Genomic DNA, 23,169 nt, shown 5'->3' on the forward strand with positions numbered 1-23,169 from the left:
TCAGGAAGACGTCCATCCAGCCTATCTTTGACCTGCCAGCCGTCTCAACAACGGTTCCCGCCAGTAGCCTTCGTCATATCAGATCGTCTCTCTCTCTCTCTCTTTCCTTTCATTCGCGAGTGTGCGACGCAATGACGGAGTGCTCGCGATCATCCGCGAGCACGGCGAAGCGTCTTTAGTACCTCTCAACCTTATTGTTGTACCGTGCCCCCATACGTTCTTCCGTACGAGCAAAGGCACGCGGCCGTAAAGAACGACGCATTAATCCGCGTCGTCTATCTCTGGTTTTGTATCTAATTAGTAATAAATACAGTCGAAGGTTATTGAGAGTAATTTCTGTGTGCACCCATCATTCCCTTCCTCTCGAGCTATCACCCATCACGCCAACTTCGTGACGAGGCCCATCGTTACTGTTGCAGTCGGCCCATTGCAGGGCTCGTGGGAATAATCAAATACGATTATTCTCCAAACGCGCATAGAAAGTGTCATAGTATTTTCTGTACTTGTTATTTCTTTTGATCTGAGCAAAGGAAATAATTTTTGCTGAAAAAGTATTCTAACACTGCAACCCCTATAACTAACCACATGATTTTCACAACCGTTGGAACAGTTAACATCTTTTATTTTTGTTCGAATTGGACAGTTTAATACAAAATGATTTTTTGTACATTTTGCATATTGTTATTATTAGAATATAAATTATTGTAATAAAATAGAAGTTTTATTACAATAACTTTTGGTATGACCATATTTTTGATAACGCATATATCATTGGGAAATATCTCTTTTTTCTATGCGGTGATTCGAAACTAATATTTTTGTTAATTTTCATTTTCTCACCGTATGATCGGAGATTCATGCATCTTTAAATCAGCACTATCATATCATGTGTCATCTAAAATCCATGCGTTTTTAAATCAGCATTCATAGCATAATCTAACTTATATTTTCCATATATATTTTATATATATTGTAGAAGTATGAATAAAAAGAAAGCAGAGAAACAAATGAATGAATGTTATAAAATCTTATTGTAGAGATGTGTCGTAGATCAGGTTTAAAAATACAAAAAATGACTAGTTGAATATTTTCTAACCAAGTACTTTTTATTTAAAATTTAATAAAACGTGTTAAGCACGTTACAGCTCTAGTTACCAAATTCACCAGATTTACGTATAGGTGTGGAACGTAGGTCTGAGGTGCAGGTTTTAACTTGACTCTTACAATCTACCTGCCATGGCGCTTGCAAGGTTTTTATAGCTGCCGAAATTCGTTAATTTTTCAACATTTACAGTTTTAAATAGGTCTTACTTGCTACATCGCAATTTGCAGAGAAAGATATTTGCTTGCTACATATGTGTTTTTAGCGAGAGTGCATGAGAGTGCAATGATTTTTTGCCGACGTATACAGAATTTGAGTTTCTTTAGGAGCTTGAATTTCAGAGCTTTATAATAAAAGTTAAGAGACATTGTAAACCGTAACACCTCAGGACCCAAGATATGAAATACTTGGTTGTGAGAAAAGCGGGGATGAAAAATGGTCATTGTAGTTCCTAGCGTTCAGATTTCTAAATAGTACAATTCAGCGAGTGTCGAATTTATTTCCGTTGGTTTTTGTTTTCGCTTTGTGGACATATTTTCAGTACATAAGACGCTTTTGAGATTAGTTTTACATTGTTTGATTTTATCTTCTGTAAGTTTCTAAAAATGATGTCTGGGTTAGTGAGAAGAAATTCATTTGTTAGCGTGAGTATTTATGTGTATATTTAATATATTATACGTGTATGTAATGTATTATGTATTTATCTCTGTGCATTTAATGGCAGCATGCTCGTGCTGTAAAACGGGCTAGAATGAGTGGCTTTCCTGCTCCTGCTGAGCTTAAGGCGGGAATGAGAAGGTATCGGAGGATATGCGTAAGTAGATAGTTAGTATGTTGATGTTGTTTGGTTTGTTGCGTTATTTAATTCTTTTGCGTTTTCTTATTAGTTTCAGGGTTGAGTTATCATGAGAATCTTAAGGTGGTGTGATCGCCTCTGTCCGGAGAAGTTTTACATGGGAGAGTATAGCCCTGACGAAGATACGTGGAATCTTAGGAGCATGTTCTTCTACAAGTTACGGGTATACTGTAATGGAATTCGACGAGTGTACATTGAAATTTAGTGATTTTTAGTGATTATTATAATTTATTTATGATGAACCTAGCATAGTGCATCAATATGAGTGTAATTGTATATAAATTTTATGTGCATGTTGCGTTAAAATACTTTTGTGATAGTATCCTTTAGCGGCGAAGTATGTTACGCGAAGGTGAATGTATTGTAATTGTTTTATGAATTATAATATAAAAAATAAAATTTGTTTATTAGTATAATGTGTCCTTTTCCTATTTGCGTTTTTTTATTATTTCAGGTGACAAGATAGGAATTGTTAAGTGTTTAAAGAAAACAATCCGTATAATGGTTTAGTTTTTCAGGTATTAGTTACTATTTTTTTGAAGAGGGGGGTGTGGTTTAGTCGGGATGGGTAGGGATAATAATTTAGGTTTTTATAAGGATGAGTGTATAACTATGTCTTGCAGTTCGATGTTTTCTTTGTAATGATTTGTAAGGTGTAATTTGTTTTCTTTGTAAGGTTGTAAATAGGTGTGTTATTCAGCTGAAAATTGCCCCAAAGAGGTGTAAGGATTAACCATAGATTGTATGCCAGGTATATCTTCTAATAATAGTGTCTATTATTAGTTTTCCTATATTTATAATTATAAGTATCATGATGATTGTTGACAAAATCGATCCACATGTGATGAGTTTATCAATGATCAGGTTCTAGGTACTTTCGGCTAATTATTTCAGTGAGTTTTCCGTGATAATGTTTTCCAATGTTTGTTCTCGAGCCATTTCTCTGGCTATAATGTTTAGGAGTAATGCTTTTTCCATCGGCAACATTATCTGATTCTGTAGTTGGTATAATTTATCTTGAGAGTATATGCCGTTTGTTGCAAGAGATTCAATTGATTCGAACGTCCATCCAGTCTTGGTGTTTGGTTTGAGTATGTGTGGGGATGTTGCTCCATATGGTATTGGCGCGAATTTTATCTATTCATTCTTAATCTTGTAGTAAGTAGGTATTATTGAATTGCAATTTACTTGTGTACCTTATTTTTTCAGAATCTGAGTTCTAGGTATCAGAAACCAGGTTTTATTTCCCGTGAGGACAGGTAATTCGCAGTGGTACTCTTTGAGGTGTAATATCTTAACTGTTGTAGGTATGCATTTTATTATATGTACTACTTCCCCTGGAATCTTTATCATATATTCTGAGTTTTTCATAATGTTATGTGCAAATTCATCTGGAGAAAGGATTACAATGGATAGGGAATTTTGCATTTCTTTAGTTTTTGGTTTTTTTTCGATTTCACATTTACTTGTTGTAACATCTATATATAGATTATTAAGTTGTGTCCTGAAATGTTTTTGTACGTATATAAATTTCAAATTGACATATGAAAAAAGATCTAAGTTTACGCTATCACGGTTGCTTACGATGTCGGTTTCGAACTTGTAAGTATTTAAATAATTGTTTTTTTGTGGCGATTAATAATTTTTGGTGTTCTGTTCTAATGAATTCTCTGTCGCATCTTATTATTTTATTTTTAGCTGATAGTGCAAATGTGATCTCACTGGTGTTGAGCATATAGATTACTTCGTGGGTTTTAACACCAGTATATCTCGTTGCTAACCCTTTATGTAAGATATTATATTTATTTTTGAAACGTTTTTCTTCTGGTATGTTTCCTTTTTACAGGGTGAGGAAAAAGTATGGAAACCCCGGAAAATTCGAAAAACTACATGAGGTTAGTCATGAAACAAAGGTCATATCCTATGTAACTTTCAACAAGGAACCTAACGGTGACCTCTGATTTGACCTTGAACCTCATTTCAACGTTATTTCAAGGTCAACCTCATTTTTCATATAGGAACCCCTATTTTTATACTAGAATCAAAAAGAGCGATACATTTTACGGGTGGGAACGATTCAAAGATAGCGTGACCCCTTATCTTCCTTGAAACTATGTATTTTCAAAATCATCACATCATAACGCCTGGATAGCTGAAACAATCTGATTTCACAAAAGTTACAGCGTTCAAATTTCCTGTAAAAAAAAGGGACCTATTATTGTATCGCTTACCATTTATGCCCCCACCTTTATTGAGTGTGACTTTCTTTCTTCCATTGAGAATTAATATTGGACCTATATCTAAAGTTATGACGATTGACTTCGCCATTTAATTGAAATGTCGCTTCGTCTGAAAAAACAATATTTTGTGAAAATATTGGATTTTCAGTAATCATTTGCATCATTGTCTCACAAAATTTCACTCGACGATCAGGATCATTCTCATTCAATTCCCGCACAAGTTTCATTTTATAAGGATGAAACTTGTTTATCTTTAAAATTTTAAGAACAGATTTTTGATCGATCTCCTGTTGTAAAGCTACTGATTGAGATGATTCATGTGGATTTTACACAAAAGACAGTAAAACATCTAAAGATTTTTCTTTATTTGTTGATGTTCGTGGTCTTCCAGTAACAGAACAATTTTTAATAGACCCCGTTTCTTGAAAACGTCTTAAGGTTTTTAAAACTGTGGATTTAGACAAAGGAGTTTCGCCATCGCCGTTTTAAAACGTTCTATTAAAAGGAGATTAACAACGTTAGTATACGACCTTGGCTGATCACCCCAACCCCTCATCATTAGAAGAGATATTCGTTCTCTTTCGGACAAACGAAACATTTTAAAAGTTTGAAAAAAACAAAAATTGAATATTGTTATTGTAACTAAAAAAACTGAAATATTTGAAGAATTTGTCGAATTTGTTTTTTTTTTATTGGTCAAGTATTTTTTTTCTAGAGTCTATTTACTATGAAAACAACAAAATATGGTATCAACTTCCAATTAGTAGAAGTCAAGAACAAATAAGATTTTAAAATCTAAATGATAACAATTTTTTAATTATTATTTGTAAAAGCACTTCTATTTTATTTTTAAATTTGCATTTTTTTCAAATGCCTTCAAAATAATTTTGTATTTCTAATAAACAATTAGCTTTACAACCCATGAAAGAGGAGAAAACGTAACTTTTGACGAAAAAAAACGTGACTTTCCAGTTTTTGACAATTTTAATGATATTCTATGCTCAAAGTAGTGACTTTCTATTTTCTAAAATGAAAGATGAAGACTGCGAAAATAATGAGATCCAGATGAACTGTGCAGTGTGAAAAAAGAGTTATCTTCGTTTTTCAAAATTCTAAAAAAAATACGAGAAAGACAGATCTTCAAATTGCTTTTTATTCATTTTCATCAACCCTGTTTTTGTATTTTTAAAAAAATATTGTTTTCTCAGACGAAGTTACATGTCAATGAAATGGCGAAGTCAATCGCCATAACTTAGATATTGGTACGACAAAATCTTCATTGGATGAGAGAAAGTCACACTCAATATCCTCAAAAATTATACGTGTGGGCATAAATGGTAGGCGATACAATAATAGGTCCCTTTTTATTACAGGAAATTTGAACGCTGTAACTTTTGTGAAATCAGATTGTTTCAGCTATCCAGGCGTTATGATGTGATGATTTTGAAAATACATGGTTTCAAGGAGGATAAGGGGTCACGCTATCTTTGAATCGTTCCCACCCGTAAAATGTATCGCTCTTTTTGATTCTAGTATAAAAATAGGGGTTCCCATATGAAAAAGGAGGTTGACCTTGAAATAACGTTGAAATGAGGTTCAAGGTTAAATCAGAGGTGACTGTTGGGTTCCTTGCTGAAAGTTACATAGGGTATGACCTTTGTTTCATGACTAACCTCATGCGGTCTTCCGAATTTTCCGGAGTTTCCATACTTTTTCCTCACCCTGTATGTTGAGGTGTTTATTTTTAGTTTTGATATTGTGTGGAAATTATACTTGAAAATCACGGTTTCATATATGAGTTGACATTGCTCATAATTTCATTCATAAATGTATTCTTGTACGCCATTGGGCTTGGATATGATGTTCATCCCATCCACATGAATATATTGTTCGACGAATTTCTGTTTTACATTGGATTACGTGCACTACTCAAAATTCAGCTATTTGAATTAGTTCAATGTCTATTATTGTTGAGTTAGCATGTGTGTCGTGGAAGTCGAATTCTCCGGAGTCCAGAAGGGAGAAGCTGGTGAGGTTTGGTGTTATTAGTCCGCAGTGACATCCGACGAGTACGTAGTTTACTTTAAAGATTGTAGTTAATAACAATTATTTTATCATGATGAGAATTACCTTAAACATAATAAGAAATTAATATTTTTCTTATGCATAATTAATTTATTTGCATGCACCGTGCATGGTTTACCACCTTCAATTATAGTGATATTATTATCAGTTTTATGTATGATTTCAAACAATCCTATATTTTGATATTTTTCTAGTTTTCCAGGTTTTGGTTGTCTTATAAGCCAGACATAGTCGCCTTTTTAATGTCGGTTGGATTAACGAAACGGTCATAATAATTTTTTGATTTTTCCTTTGATGAAATCAGATTCTCTCGTGTGGCTTCAGCAACATCTTCCATATTTTTTATTAATTGCGATTATTAAATGTTAGGAGTTGTTCATAAGCTTTAAGTGGTTCGTTTGATGGTAGTCGCGGAGGTTAAACGAAAACTAGTTCATGTGGGATGTATATGGGTGCATTGTGTGTGCTTGTATTATTTTGAATTTTTGAATGACTTTTATCTTCTTCATTAGTTAATTCAGTATCGTTTGTTTGATTGTGCTGAGTTTTTATTGGTAATCTTTGTATTTTTGAACTTTTCCTGAATAAGTTTTCTTCTAGTGCATTAATAAATTGATTTTTAAGCTCTGGATTTTTGTTTGATTTGACTTGTTGATGTATTGTCTGGTATACTGTTATTTTTCATTTAAATATTTCTCAAATAAATAAAAGTTGCTCTTTAAATGTTAAGCTTATATTTCTGTCGACCTAGTTATTGTATTTCTTAGGAGCACAGCATTGTATCTTTTCCTGATAGCGTTGTCGTTTTATCTGGGTCATTAACCTCTACAGCAGTTGCTTGTGGATATTATCGCTCCTGTTGAGTGTGTAATTCCTAGGTCATTGACTGGGATATAGATGATTCTGCAATCTTTTAGTTTATTGAACTTGCCGCATTAGTTGCGGATATTATACTTTGTGTAGAATATTGAAGCTACGATATTTCGGTTTATGCTTATTTTATTTCGGAAGCTACGATTTTTCGGTTTATGCTTGTATTATTTCAGAAGATACAATTTTTCGATTTATGCTTATTTTATTTCAGAAGCTACGATTTACGGTTTATGCTTGCATTATTTCAGGAGTTACGATTCTTTAGTTTATGCTCATTTATTTATTTTATTTGGTGCTGCAACCGTTATAAATTTTGATCCGTATGATTTGTTTAAAAATTATTTTTTATATATAGTTAGGTATCGGAATCAATTGTTACGTCTTAGGCATTAGCTCCTCGTTAACCTAACATTTGAGACGTACCAATATCAAATCTAGTGACCAAGGCACACTTCTATTTTTCACATATATTTTATATATGGTGTTGAAATACGAAAAAATATCGGTCTGTGTTATTGGAATATTTCATATAAATCAGCGTGAATAACGAGCCATTTGTAATTTCTTGTAGACTCAATTTTTTCCACACCATATTTTTTAGCGTTCGATTGAAACGTTCACAACTGGAGGTCTTGAGATCTACTATAAGTGAAATATAGTTTTATTTTATAGTTTGTTATAAGATTCTGCAAACTTGAATTGTAGAACTTTTTGCCTCTGTCCATGTGGACATTTCTAGGATTGCGTCCTTTTTTTAATATAGACTCCACTGCACTAGCGACATTTTATTTTACAGGTACGACCTAAGCATATTTTTAAAATATATCAGTGACAGTTAATAAATATCGAAAGTCTTTGTTTTCTCTCGAATAACCTTGCATCTCTATAAAATCAGCTTGCCACGTATCATCTATAGCGCGTATATCAATTTTTTGATGCGGATAGTTACGAGTACGACGTGCTGGTTTGTGGAGCTGATCAATTACTCTGATGTTTCTTGTTTTATTGATTCTTAATTATTTTATTGTTTATTGATATATTATTTTATTTTTTTGTGTGAATTTCATTATATTTCATCAACACATGATCTAATACACGATTTACTATTGCGAAAAAGACTTATCGATGATATAGATGAAATAAATTTCACAAATTTGCTGAAAGTAAGAATGAAAAGAGAGAGCGGCGAAGCATTCGATAGTACAAATATAAAAAACACAGATGATTTAATAAATGTAATAAGATCGTTATATCCAATAGAGGAAAACATTGATGAGCTATACGTAAAACTCCGCAGAATAATTCAGGGAAAAAATGAAACAGTATTACAAAATACCAACAGATTACGTGAACTAATGACGAATATATAAGAGTTCAAAAAATTCGAGCGCGACTCAGCAGAAAATTAAATATTCTTTTGTAAAAGTTTGAATGGCAATTCTACTGCAAGTTATAAAAAAAGATTTAAACTGGTAATTAAATATGAATTAGGACAAAAAAACAGTAAATACAATTTCACTAAGAGCCATCGAAATTGAGAACGATATTAAAAGAATGAAGATAATATATAAGATATTTATTAACAACACTTACATGTTTAATGAAGACAGATATAAATAATCAATGAAAATATGAATTTACCTAATCTATAGAGACTTTCAGAATGAAACACTTTTCTGTGAAACAGCGGGCTGTTCATACTGCAAAGGATAAGATTATTTTTTCAACAGCTGCAGAAATGCAAACCATTAAATTAAATTGATCTGTAAATTTTGTAGTCAACTCAGCCACTCAATCATTGTATCTAGATTAAATAAGAAGTAAAATATACACTGTCAGTATTGCCAAGATAAAACATAATAAAAGGTTTCCACAACAAGTCAATATATAAGCTAATACTACTATCAAGCAGTCACAAGATAACACAGGCCAACAAAATTTGACAAAGGTTCAGAACCAGAGACCAGACATAATATACCAGACATAGTACACCCGAAGGATTTTGGTGCGCTGAATCCAAATCCGAGCTCAGAATTGCGCTAGTACGTCAGGATTTAGAGATATCCTAACCTAAAAGTGCGAAAATCAAGTTTTTTTCGCTATATACGGTACCATATAACATTGCGAATAATTTTTTTCGTGAAAATTGACAACGGCATCTAAAAAGCAATTCTTATCGTACAAAAGCACTAACAATCTTTAGTTTATGTCTTCTTTTATCGTCAATTGAAATGTACTACTTATCAATTGGTTTATACGGCAACGCAATGAATTTCGACTATTATAACTCAAATCCCTGATCTTGGAGCATTGTAACCTGCGGGGCAATAAACCTTGCCCACTTAACCCTAAATCCCTTAACCCCCGAGTCCTATGACCTTCGATGCAATAATCCCCGTCCCCTTAACCCCAAATATTTTAACCCAAGAAGGTTATAACAAGAGCGGCAATAAAACCTGCCAACTTAACCCCGAATTTCTTCACCTCGGAATACTGTAACCTGCGATACAATAGCCCTAGATTCCTTGTGGCGCAAATTACTGGGCTCAGGCATTAAGGGATTTGCGTAACGGCATCGAGGGTTAAGGTTAAGGGGGCAGTTAAAGGTTAAGGGGTCGTGGGTTTTGGGGTTAACGGATTTAGGGTTATGGCCACGCAGATTATAGCCTTCTAGAATATCTCGAAATACTGACGTGCTGGCGCAATTCTAAGCTGGGATTTGGATTTAGCGCATCGAAATTCTTCGGGTGCGTTATGTATAGTTTTTGGTTCTGAAGTTTGTCGGCCTGTGAGAAACAGACAAATATTAGAATTAAAAATTTAAATAATTTGTTTAAATAAATTTAAATGTACAAATCTGACATCAAACTCGTGACTAGTAATCCCCAAAACCATGGAAATGTGGTGCAGCTTGCAAAAATATTCTATTATACAGAAATTTGTTTAAAGAAATTTTTTCTATAAAATACATTTTGCAAATCTGATATCAGATTCATAACCAGAGACCTCAAAAATCAGCAGAAGTACGTGCAACTTGCAAAAACATTGAGTGTTGCAACATTTGTTTAAATAAATTGTTTAAATAAATCTAAATTCACTAATCTCACATCAAACTCGTAATCAGTGACCCCTAAAACCATGGAAATGAGGTGTAACTTGCAAAAATATTCATTTGTGCAAAAATTTGTTTAAACAAATTGCTTGAATAAAATAAGTTTTGAAAATCTGATATCCGATACGATCAGCGGAATCAAAAACCGTAAAATCATTCATTCGTTTTTGAAATTCTGTAGATAGATGATGTAGAATATTACGTAACTTGAACTGTATGATTGTATGCTGAAGCTGAGATTGGTGAAAGCTGAGATAACTGATTTTGTGACATGCTAATCCTTCCGTGTTTGAGATCACGTTTGAGTGGCGGGCTAACGATTGAATTTCCTGTAAATGCTATTATCTTATTTTCTTCTACTTTATTTATTATAAGAATACTTATCATAAGAACATTTTTTATCCTCTTTGTTATTTATTATAAGAAAAATGAGTTCCAGAAGCCCTTGTGCAAGAAAAAATGATACATTTTGTTATGTTTGTGGGAAGTTTGAAACAACTTCTTATCGACGATCGATTAATGATTCAATCAAAACTCTAAATATGAAATGTTATAAAGTTCCGATGGACAATTTAGATAAGACATGGGTACCATCTTCAATTTGTAATTCTTGAGGACTTGCTATGTTGAAGTGGGATGATAATAGCAGCAATATGACTGTTATTGAACCGACCATCTGGCGTGAGCCCAAGGACCATGAAACTGATTGTTAGTTCTGCTTATGTAATACAACGGGTTTCAATAAACAAAATTCACATAAAATCATCTACCCTGCGGTAGTGAGTGTAACACCAGCCAAAGTAGGAAAAGTAAGTAAACTCGGAAAAGAAGTTGATTCGGCAAAAGTTGAACCGATGGATAGTGATACAACTGAAGATGTCCCTTTTGAAGATAGTTCTGATGACGAGAGTCCTAAGCTTTTTGACCAAAGTTCGTTAGATGATTTTATTCGAGACCTCAATCTTCCAAAGGATAAAGCTGAACTCTGTGCTTCAAGACTCTAAGAAAGGAAGCTATTATTACCTGGAACAAAAGTGTTAATTTACAAAAACCGAGAAGAGGCATTCATAAAGTACTTTACAATGGAGGATGTGATGGTGTACTGTAATAACATCGAATAATTGGTTAACTTATATATCCAAGATTTGTACGAGCCAGAAAACTGGCGTCTCTTCATTGATTCTTCCACACAAAGTCTCAAATCTATGTTACTACACAACGAAAATAAGTATGCGGTACTTCCTGTAGGTCACTCAACTGCACTAAAAGAATCATACAATAGTTTTCAATTTCTAGTAGAAAAAATAAATTACAATACTCACAATTGGCTTGTTTGTGGTGACTTTAAGATGATAAATCTTATAGTTGGCTTGCAGTCGGGAAATACCAAATTTCCGTGTTTCCTCTGCCTTTGGGACAGCCGTGCAAGAGATAAGCATTGGGTAACAAAAAAATGGCCCACAAGATCAGAATGGAAAATAGGTTCTCATAATGTCGCCTACGTAGGTCTTGTTGATAGAGAGAGAGAGAGTATTACTGCCACCACTTCACATCAAATTAGGTTTAATGAAACAGTTTGTGAAAGCCTTGAATAAAGAAGGTAAATGTTTCAATCATTTGAAAGCCACATTTCCGAAATTGAGTGATGCAAAAATTAAGGAAGGCATTTTCGTTGGGCCTGATATACGAAAACTCATGAAAGATGATACATTTATCGAAACCATGACTCTCGTTGAAAACAATGCTTGGTTGAGCTTTAAAGATGTTACAGAAAAATTTGTAGGCAATAATCGAGACCCGCAGTTTGAAACTATTGTGTCCAACATGTTACAGAATTTCCGAAAAATGGGTTGTCTAATGAGCCTTAAAATACACTTCCTTCATTCTCATTTAGACTATTTCCCAGAAAATCTTGGAGCATATAGTGAGGAGATGGGTGAACGATTTCACCAAGACTTTAAACAAAAGGAACAACACTACCAAGGAAGGTGGGACGAAAAAATGATGGCCGACTACTGCTGGTCATTTAAAAGAGATGATAATAACCCTACTAGTCACAAACGTAAATCTCTTCAACGATCGTTTGAAATGAAGCGCCAACGTTTTCACAAAAAGAAAACATAACATCACAGAATTGGCGGTTATAGGTTTAAGAATATACATTCTAAAGATTGTCAGCTTCTTAGTGTAACCTCTCTAACTACATTGGAGCTTAGGTTGAAATGCTATGGATTACAGTCCACTTAAATTAATTTGTCCTGTGCTTGACCCTCACTCTTCACTGCATTTAGTTTAACCTGTTGTGAGTTTAGCGCTCACAGATCATAGCGAACGTAAGTTCACCTGTAGTGGTCTAGAGCTCGAAGGTTACTGCGCATATAGGTTATACTGTCGTGGATTCTAGTTTGCAAGTTATATCGTACTCAATATACCTGTTGCGGATTATAGCGCGCTTAAATTAACCTGTAGCAGGTTATAGGAAATTTAGGTTAACTTGCCGTGATTTTGAGCTTGCAGGTTATAGCGGACTTAAGTTAATCTGTCGCAGGTTCTAAAGTTATAGAATTTTCAGTGCATTTAGGTCATAACCATCTGCCTTAGCCTGCTCTAAATTTATAGCTGTCATTTTAGAGTGCATCTAATAAATTTAGCTAGATTCGCCGTAAATTAGTACAATGGTAGACCTTTATATGCTAGTGTAAGTTTTTCCTACTATTGAAGATTGCAAAAAAAATCAAGATTTTTCATACTCCAGTATAAATCAATTGATAAATGGAACATTTAAATTGACGGTATCTCTGCTGGGAAAAGACATAAAAAAATCGGTAATGCATTTTGTCAGCCAAGAGTTGCTCTTTCAGATGCCGTTGTCAGTTTTGCATGAAAAAATTTATTCACAATGTTATAAGGTACCGAATATAGCCAATAAACGTGATTTTCGCACATTTAGGTTAGGATACCTCAAATCCTACGTGCTGGCGCAATTCTGAGCGCGGATTTGAATTCAGCGCACCAAAATCCTTCGGGTGTACTATGTCTGGTCTCTGGTTCTGAAACCTTGTTGGCCTGTGTAATCAAAGCCACGTAGAAAAATTAAAGAAAATATAAGATATTATGAACCAAAATACTTAAGCATCAAAACAAAAGATATCAGAATTATTAATAATACAGTAGAAAACATTTTACATACTTTACAAAAAAGTGCAAATAAAGCAATTGAAAGTATTGATAGATCTTTAATTTACGTACTTAAAAGTGAAATTTTATTAGAACATATTGAAATAGATAATGAATATTCAAATAAAAAACTTACTTTATTAATAGATTTTACCCTGTTACGTCTTACAACGTCTCTTTACTTTCATTATAAAGTTCCGAAACTCAAGCCCCTAAAGAAACTTAAATTCTGTATACGTTAGCAAAACATCATTGCACTCTCATAAACTTTCGCCACAGACATGCGATAAGCAAATGTCTTACTCTGCAAATTGCGATGTAGGAAGCAAGACCTACTTAATACTGCAAATATCGAAAAATGTACGAATTTCGGCAGCTATAAAAACCTTGCAAACGCCGCGGCAAGCAGATCATAAGAGTTCAAGTTAAAATCTGCATCTCAGATCTCCGTTATATTCCTATACGTAAATCTAGTGTATTTGGTAACTAGAGCTGTAATATGCCTAACATATTTTGTTAAATTTTAAATAAACATTATTTGGTTAGAAAATATTCTGAATTTATAAACCTGATCTACGACACATCTCTATAATAAGATTTCAGGTATAACACTCTTTCATTCATTTTCCTGTTTTCTTTTTGTTCGACAACAGTTACTACTACAGTTTTGAACGTTTCAATCGAACGCTAAAAAATATCGCGTGGAAGAAATTCAGTCTACAAGGAAATTAGAAATGGCTCAATATTCTCGCTGATTAATTGAAATCTTTCAATTAATGGCCGACAGTTTTTAGATCCAGAGATCAGACATTATATATCCGAAGGAATTTCATGCCCTGAATCTGAATCTGGCCTCAGAATTGATCCATCATCCTCAGTTTCTCATATATACTGATCTAAAAGAAGAGACTGTTTTTCGTTGTTTATGAACTCTTCTCTCGTTGCTAATTTCCATTTTAGTCAAAAATGGGAAATAGCATTTGAAAGGGCAAGTTATCTACTTTAAAAAACACTACCTCATTTTTTCAATTGTAATTTTTGAAGCGGAGATATCGTTCTTTGAAATAGAGAAAATTTTTATTTTTAATATTCATTTGAGGTACTATAAACTACATGAAAAATAATCTGAGGTGTATCAAAATAGATTAATCATTCATATATAATCTGCAAATTCCAGTTAATAATGCAATCTACTTAGACAACACTTACAATCTTAAACAATTAATAAATTCAAATTGTCTTCGGCATCAAATCGCGAACCTCAATTACTGAGTTATCCAATACCGTAAAATATGCATGAAATAACAATCGCGAATATTCAAAGTTACAAATAATATGAATTCTTTTTACTTCGACAGGTCAACGTCAAATTCAAACCTCAAGAACCCTAGATTCCTTACACTCATGACAGACTAACCCCCAAGTCAAACTCCAAGAATCCTATATTTTTTTTTATTTTAAAAAACAATATCTCCACTTTAAAAATTTTAATTGAAAAAATTAGGTAGTGTTTTTTAAAATAGAAAACTTGTCCTTTTGAATGCTCTTTCGAGTTTTTGACTAAAATAGAAATCAGCGATGTGAGAAAAGTTCAAAAACAGTGAAAAACATTCTTTTTTGTACTTTTAAGTTAGAATACCTCAGAAAACGGCACAATGGATGAAGTCTAAGGCCAGATTCGGATTCTGACCAGATTCGGGCCAGGTCTGGTCTCTGGGGTCTGGACTTTCGTCAAATTTTATCGGCCTGTGTAATCGAAAATAACGTATAATAGATACAAAGCCCAAAGATTTGACTAAAAAGAATGAAATACAAATGCTGAGACGATTTTCTTACGACCCACGTCTTTTCAAAGAATCGAAATTCTAAGTAGGCGATAAAATAGAAGTGAGCAAGTCTAATTACATTTTTGAAAAAGGATATACCTCCAATTGGTCTACAGAAATTTTTATTATTCAACGTATTTCGAGAACAAAACTCTTAACATATCATTTACTAGATTAACAAGAAAATTCGATTTCTTGAGTATTACGGATCAAGTTCGCGCAATTACGAGCGAGAAATTTTCAAACGCGCATGTGTCCAGCAGATGTTTGGAAAAGGTTTAGGTAGAGATCTTTGTTTCTTTTTTGTCGTCGAGCACACACCGGTAGTCTCCATTAATTTAGCCCGCGTGGCCTTTAGAGCGAAACCCCCATTAAATATCGACGCCTGTTTGTTTTATTGCTCTTTTAGTGTTCTTCTTTTTTGCATTATTACCCGTCGTTGTTCGTCTGGTTTCATGGGCGCACGTTTAGCGCAGGGGGGTCTGTTGACACGGTTTCTTAGACTGGTTTGAAATGTTCGAAAGTCTGTTCGTCGTGGACAATCGTTAGAATAATTACGTCATATGCGATGAAGCTGTAGTCTTGGGTGTGTGAGTTGAGTGTAGATCAACGTTTGCAGCGCGAGATGCGAATGGCGTTTGTATCAGAAAAACATGAAGCCGTGAAAAAACGGCAAGCGGTTTGGGAGGGAGGCGAGTGCTCGCGTGGGATCTGGGAAACAGAGCTGCAATTATTTATATTAGCATGCGTGAAGAACTGTTAATCTCCTCTTTGGCGTTACTCGTCGTGACCAACAAGGTTACTGTTTAGTTCGTAACCTAGGCGGTGAGCCCAACGACCCAGACATCGACCTCTAAACCCAGGCAGAGGGTTGTACAGCTCGGGCCCTGCAAGCGGGCTGGTCCGAGGCTGTATTGGCAGTCTACGAGCAAGGCAAGAGGAGAGAGACAGAGAGAAAGTGCGCGCTAGCGCTATTTGTTTTTACAGGCCCTCTAGGGGTCACGCCCCAGGTTGGCGACGTCACCAAAAGAGAATGGGAGGAAAATTTGCTGTCCCGAGAAAGAGAAACTTTGACGGAACTCTGAGCTCAGATCTCGCACGGGCAAGTTGTTCGTGTCTTTTAATTAGTATAACGTGCGTGCGATTTGCGTTTACCGTAATCACGGCCGTAAACGTATGTTTATTGTGTATCGCTTCATTTGTATTGTATTTGTTAATTAATTCAATCTTATTTGTGTTTGTCAATAAACTTATCATCCTTAATTTCGAATTTAAATACGCACATTCATTCTTGTTCACCAACCCCAACAATTGGTACCCCTGGTGGGACACTTGAACAATTTGAACAGGAATAAGTTAAAGTAGGGTGTAAAGTGCATGTTAGTCGTCGCATTTCTGTAAGGATGCCACCAAAACGCCGAGCATCGTCGTCAGCCGCAAATCAAGAAAGTGCCAAAAAGGCTAACAAAAAGACAGTACTGCAGCCGAATAAAAGTGCCAAGAGAAAGGCGCCGCCAATACGTGAAACCGCCAACAAAATTCAGCGAACAGGAAGAAAAGAGCAACAACAAGCAACGCTGCCGCACACAGTTGATGCACAAGTTGTAATTCAACTTCCAACCCCAGCGCAACAACTTTCATCACCACCGCAACAACCTCCAGCCTCAGCTCAGCAATTTGCAGCTCAACGAAGACAACAACCCGCAGCTCGACGAGGACGGCCAGCTCGAGCTCATCAACCTCCAACACGTCAGCAAACAGAGAATATCATCGAGCGAGCAGAGGCTAGTGAGGATGAGAGCAACATCCAGCAGGAGAATCAAGGTGTAAGCGCGTGTAATAATATACAAACTAATGCGAGCATCAGTGTAGCCGATGCAACTCATTTGTTTAGCGATACATTGAATTCGATGATACGAGATCTCCAAAACGCGGCGGATGGAAAATCGAGAGACTTGCCAGAATTTCGTGGCGACCTTCTCGACTGGAAGCATTTCGACGCTGTGTATCGCGCATCAACGCAACAACATAACTTAGAACCGTGGGAAAACATGCACCGCCTGCGTAAGGCAATAAGAGGGAGTGCACGCGACTGAGTCCACACTTTGCTTTCTACAACGGAGGACCCAATCGTAGTGATGAACACTCTGAAACAGCGCTTCGGCGGCAATACTGAATTAGGGAAGCGGATCAAGCGTGATTTAATGTCGTTGCCATCATTGCGAGGTGGAAAAACAGACCTAGTAACGTTTGCGATGGGAGTGAGTAACGCGGTGACGGCATTTGAATCGGTCAGTTTAGTTGAAAAATTATCAAGCAACGACGTTTTAAACATTGTGCTCAACAAATTACCGGAATACCTTGAGACCGGGTTTTTCATCGAGTGTGGTAACCTAGGAGGTGGACCCAATTTAGAGTCGTTAAGGAAATACCTGAGTACGATGTCCGCAAATGTAGTTAATACAGGCGTAGCAGAACTCATGAGAGCGCGTACACTTACACGAAATGACACTCGATCGAGAAGAGATCACTACGATGGTCGATCAAGAAGAGAGCGTGACGTTCCCAGAAGACAAATAAGATCACCGCGCGTAGAAGTAGTCTGCTTAACAACGAAGCGATCAAGAACGAGGAGCCAGGACTGCAGTCCTCATCGAGCAAGAAGCCCTCGTCGTGAGATCAGTCATCGTCGCGAGAGAAGCACTCTTCACGAGTGTAGCCTTCGCCGCGAAAGGAGCTCTAGCAACGCGCGCAGCTGTGCGTTCTGCCATTTGCCATCGCACGAATTAGTTAATTGTAAAAAATTTGAGGCAGAGTATCCGCACCGTAAATACGCGATCGTAAAAAGACTCCAGCTTTACTACCAATGCTTGAAAAGTGGTCATGTGGCACGTTATTGCCCGACGCGAGCGGTTTGTGATATATGTAAAAAAGGGTATCACGCGATGTTGCATCAGACAGATCATAATCGCGAGGCGAGAAGCTCTGGACGTCAGGATCACGATGATCGTGTTTTCCCGCAAAATAATCGAGATGCACCACCCAAGCGAAATGAATGACTAAGCCAAAAAGGGCTGCTAAAAATCGTACCGATAAAGATCATAGGGACGACAGGCTCGTTAAAGACGTTCGCACTACTTGACGGAGGAGCAACCATAAGCTTAATAGACAGAAGTGTAGCGAAACAAGTAGGACTTTCCGGGGAAAAAGTAAAAATGACAGTGAAAGGACTGTGGGGTGAAGCTTCGTTCGAGACATGCGAACGGGTAATTTGTGCGGTAGAAGGAACCCGCGGCCCTCAGATTATAGAGCATGCATTAACAGCACCGAATTTAGAATTGCCGTCTCAAATAATACCGCGAGAAATCATAGAGCGCGTAAAGAGGAATGAAGGCTTAGAACTTGAGACACATCGAAACGCACGGCCACGAGTTCTGCTAGGCCAAGACAACTGGCGATTAATCGAGCTCGAAATATCGCATCAACTAGAAGGCACAGGCATCGATATCTCGCGTTCGGTATTGGGCTGGGCTGTTCACGGGTATTTAGAAGAAAGTACAGACAACGCGTCCAATCGTCACGTACACTACCGTCCATAAAGATTTGCCATCCCCTTGCTGAAATCATCAAAACTTTAGAGTTTTATGGCTCAGTTTCTATAAGAGCTAGAAAATCCTGCGGGGTCTCATTTGAAAGGTCTTGCCAAGACCTTTCAAATGTTGTAAAACATAATTGATTTTATTTGTTTTTTGTACAACTTGTGACGTCATAAACAAATTGTTTTTTTTAATTTTTTCACATCAACTTCGACCCCGATTTATTTATATAACGGATTCTACGATGGAAAAACTGTATAAGCCATTCGATAAAGCTTTCAAAAAGCTACAAAATCCATATCCGAAAAATTTTTTTACCTTTATTTTTTATGAGCTATATGGTGTTTTATACAAAAACAAAGATTTTCAAAAAATGGGCTGTATTTTTTTAATTTTCAACTCTAAAGAAAAAACTCTCAGAAAAAAAATGTAGTATTTTGCAAGAGCTATCAAATGCGCCACTCAGAATTTAAAAAAAAAATTTTTTTTTTCACGTTTTTTAGAATTGAAATTTTTCTAGAAAAAAAACTGAAATTACATATACGAGGTGTGTTCAAAAAGTAAGGTGACTTTGTATTTTTAAGAAAAAATATTTATTTATTTATCAATATTTATGTTGTCCTGTATTTTTTGCGAGCAATCTCGATCAATTACCACCTTCTTGATCCAAGTAAAACTACGCCGATCTTTTACGAAGCGAGAGTGTCGGTGAATTTTGAGCGGTTTGAGTTGTCTTGGAGTAGGAAAAATAACCGATTGGATTATTCCACTTCAAACTTAACAATTTATTTGTACTACTATTTACAAAGGTTGACTAGTTAAAGGCAATTGAATTTAATAATAAAAGAGTTGAAAATAACGGTTATAAAAATGGAGCGATGAGGCACAGCACGCACTCACCGAACTCCAAATTCAAAAGTTAGGGTCAAACGAAGCGACGTTCGACTGCGCGGAAATGGGAGGAGCAAAACACGGTCCTCGCACTCCCGCGAGAGTGCGCGTGATAATTAGCGCGCGAATTCAAATGTGTAAATAAAATATAGACTCTTGCCTGGCGGCATCGGTCTCAACATGTCCCTTTCAAAGTAATCCCCCTCTGATACAATACACTTATGCCAACGGTTTTTCCAATCCTCAAAGCACTTCTCATAAGCACTTTTCGGTATAGCCTTGAGCTCTTCCAGCGATGCAGTCTTTATCTCTTCAATCGTTGCAAATCTCCGTCCTTTCATAGGTCTCTTTAGTTTTGGGAACAAGAAAAAGTCACATGGGGCCAAATCCGGTGAATATGGTGGCTGAGGCATGATTGTGGTGTTGTTTTTGGCCAAAAAATCTCTCACAAGCAAAAATGAGTAGGCAGGGGCATCATCGTGATGCAAAAGCCATGAATTGTTTTTACACAATTCTGGGCGTTTTCTTCGTATTGCATCTCGCAAACGGCGCATAACTTAATACTGTTTATTGACCGTACGTAAGAACTTCTGATGCACCACGCCATGGTAATCGAAGAAAACAGTGAGCAAAACTTTGACATTTGATCAAACTTGGCGTGCTTTTTGTGGTCTTGGCTCATCTGGGCTCTTCCATTGGGACGATTGGACTTTGGTTTCGATATCATAACCATATACCCATGATTCGTCACCAGTTATGACCTTTTTGAGTAAATCTGGGTCGTCGCTCATGCGACGGTTCTTTTGGTCAAAATTTAGCAATTTCGGAACATACTTCGCTGACACACGTCTCATGCCCAAAACGTTAGAAAAAATTTCATGGCACGAGCCAAGCGATATACCAACATCCTCAGCAACTTCTCTGATAGTGATTCGACGATTTTCCAGACAATTTTCTTCACTACTTGAACGTTTTCATCAGTTGTTGACGTGCTTGGGCGTCCAGAGCGAGGCTCGTCATTGGCATCTTCCCGGCCAACTTGGAAGAGTTTGTGCCACTTGTAAACATTTTTTTTACTCAGAACAGTTTCACCGTATGCCACCGTCAACATTTCAAGTGTTTCGGAGCACTTTATGTTATTTTTTACACAAAATTTGATGCAAATCCTTTGATCCATATTTTTCGATAGCAAGAAATCGCCGAGCACGCAAAACACTTATAACCTTTACGCCTCTCACAACCAAACAAAAAGTGCAATACACTTGAAACTTGGTACAGATGTTCGGGAAGAGTGGACCAACATAACAAAACAAAAAAATCGATAATCGAAAGTACGTTGCCCGTGAAATTTGAAAAGTCACCTTACTTTTTGAACACACCTCGTATATAATAAAATTAGTAAGTAACTAGTATTTATAACTGAATGGGCTTACAAACATTAATAACAAGATACATTTAATGAACCATAATTTATTACTGACTCAGAATAGATTAACATAATTTGGTTACAATTTTTCTACAAAATTTATTTATTACAACGTTTCAATAATAACATAACAATAATAATTTCATTATTTATAATACTAATAATGCTTGTAATTAATATATTATCACAATCTGAATATAAATTTCAGTTGTAAACAAAAACGAAACAATACTAATTATTTAAACGTTTTTTTCATCGAAATGTCCACCTTTGTTTGCTATAACTACTTTACAAATTCGAGGCATTCGTGCTACAAGTTTCTCTAAAGTTTCTGCACTTATTTTTTTCCACTCATTTTCTAAGATATTCCAAAGATCCTTCTGGGAAGTAGGTCCTACCTTCCTTACAGCTCTATCTAGATCATCCCACAACAGTTCGATAGGGTTAAGATCAGGAGAGCCATTCCATCACAACTAATTTTTTTTTCTTCTCCAATTGAGCAAGATAACTTTTACATAACTTTGAAGTATGCTTTGGGTCGTTATCTTGTTGGAACGTAAATTTACGACCAATTATTCTTGTTCCGAAAGATACAACATTTTTTTCAAGAATTTTTTTGTAACCTTCTTTTTTCAACTTGCCATCAATTTTAAGAAGGTTACCAACCTTAGAACCACCAAAACAACCCCATACCATTACTGAGCCGCTACCATGTTTAACCGAAGCACACATATTTTTCTCTAAATGTTTTTGTTTATTTTTTCTCCGCACAAAACATCTACGTTTACTACCAAAAACTTCGAATTTACTCTCATGAGACCACAAAACTTTTTTCCGATCATCAATGGTCCAAATTTTATGTTTTCTGGCCCAAGCCAATCGTTTCTTTTTATTAATCGGTTTTAGTAAAGGCTTTTTAATTGCTATTCGACCGTATAGTCCATCTTCATGAAGTCGTCTCTTTATCGTAGTAACACTAAGTTTAACATCATACGCTTTTTGAGTTTCAACAGCAAGTTCGGGTGCCGTGAGTCTTGGATTATGTGTACTTGTACTACAAATGTGTTTATTAGTAGCGCTCGTAGTTTTCCTAGGCCTTCCTGAAATTTTTTTGTTTTTGATATTTCCTTGAGTTATGAATTTTTTAATGTTATAATCAATTGTTCTTCTTGGAATATTCAAAATTTTGGAAATTTCATTATTACTTTTATTCACTTTATGCAAGGCTACTATCTCAGATCGCTCTTCAATGCTTAAGTTTCTTTTTTTCGTCATTTTTAATGAACAAAAAATACATGCATAATTTACTGACTAGATTGGACACATTGATATTTCACTCATTAAAGCTGATAAGAGACTGAATTTCCATACATATTCTTTGCTATATGTATACATTCATACAAGTTAAGTAAATCAAACCACGTAAACACTCAGTGATTATCACAGTGATTATCGGTGAGCACAATACTGTAGAAAGTCATTAAAAATGAAAACAATGCAAATTCCTCTGTTACAGACGTTGAATACAATAAATGTATCTTGTTATCATTGTTTGTAAGCCCATTAAGTTATAAATACTAGTTACTTACTAATTTTATTAAATATATGTAATTTCAGTTTTTTTTCTAGGAAAATTTCAATTCTAAAAAACGTGAAAAAAAAAAATTTTTTTTTTTTAATTCTGAGTGGCGCATTTGATAGCTCTTGCAAAATACTACATTTTTTCTTCTGAGAGTTTTTTCTTTAGAGTTGAAAATAAAAAAAATTCAGCCCATTTTTTGAAAATCTTTGTTTTTGTATAAAACACCATATAGCTCATAAAAAATAAATTTTGTAGCTTTTTGAAAGCTCTATCGAATGGCTTATACAGTTTTTCCATCGTAGAATCCGTTATATAAATAAATCGGGGTCGAAGTAGAAAGTGAAAAAATTAAAAAAAAAACAATTTGTTTATGACGTCACAAGTTGTACAAAAAACAAATAAA

The sequence above is a fragment of the Phymastichus coffea genome, unplaced genomic scaffold, assembly GCF_024137745.1.
Source record: "Phymastichus coffea isolate CEN01 unplaced genomic scaffold, Cenicafe_Pcof_1.1 PCOF00009, whole genome shotgun sequence".
NCBI lineage: Eukaryota > Metazoa > Arthropoda > Insecta > Hymenoptera > Eulophidae > Phymastichus > Phymastichus coffea.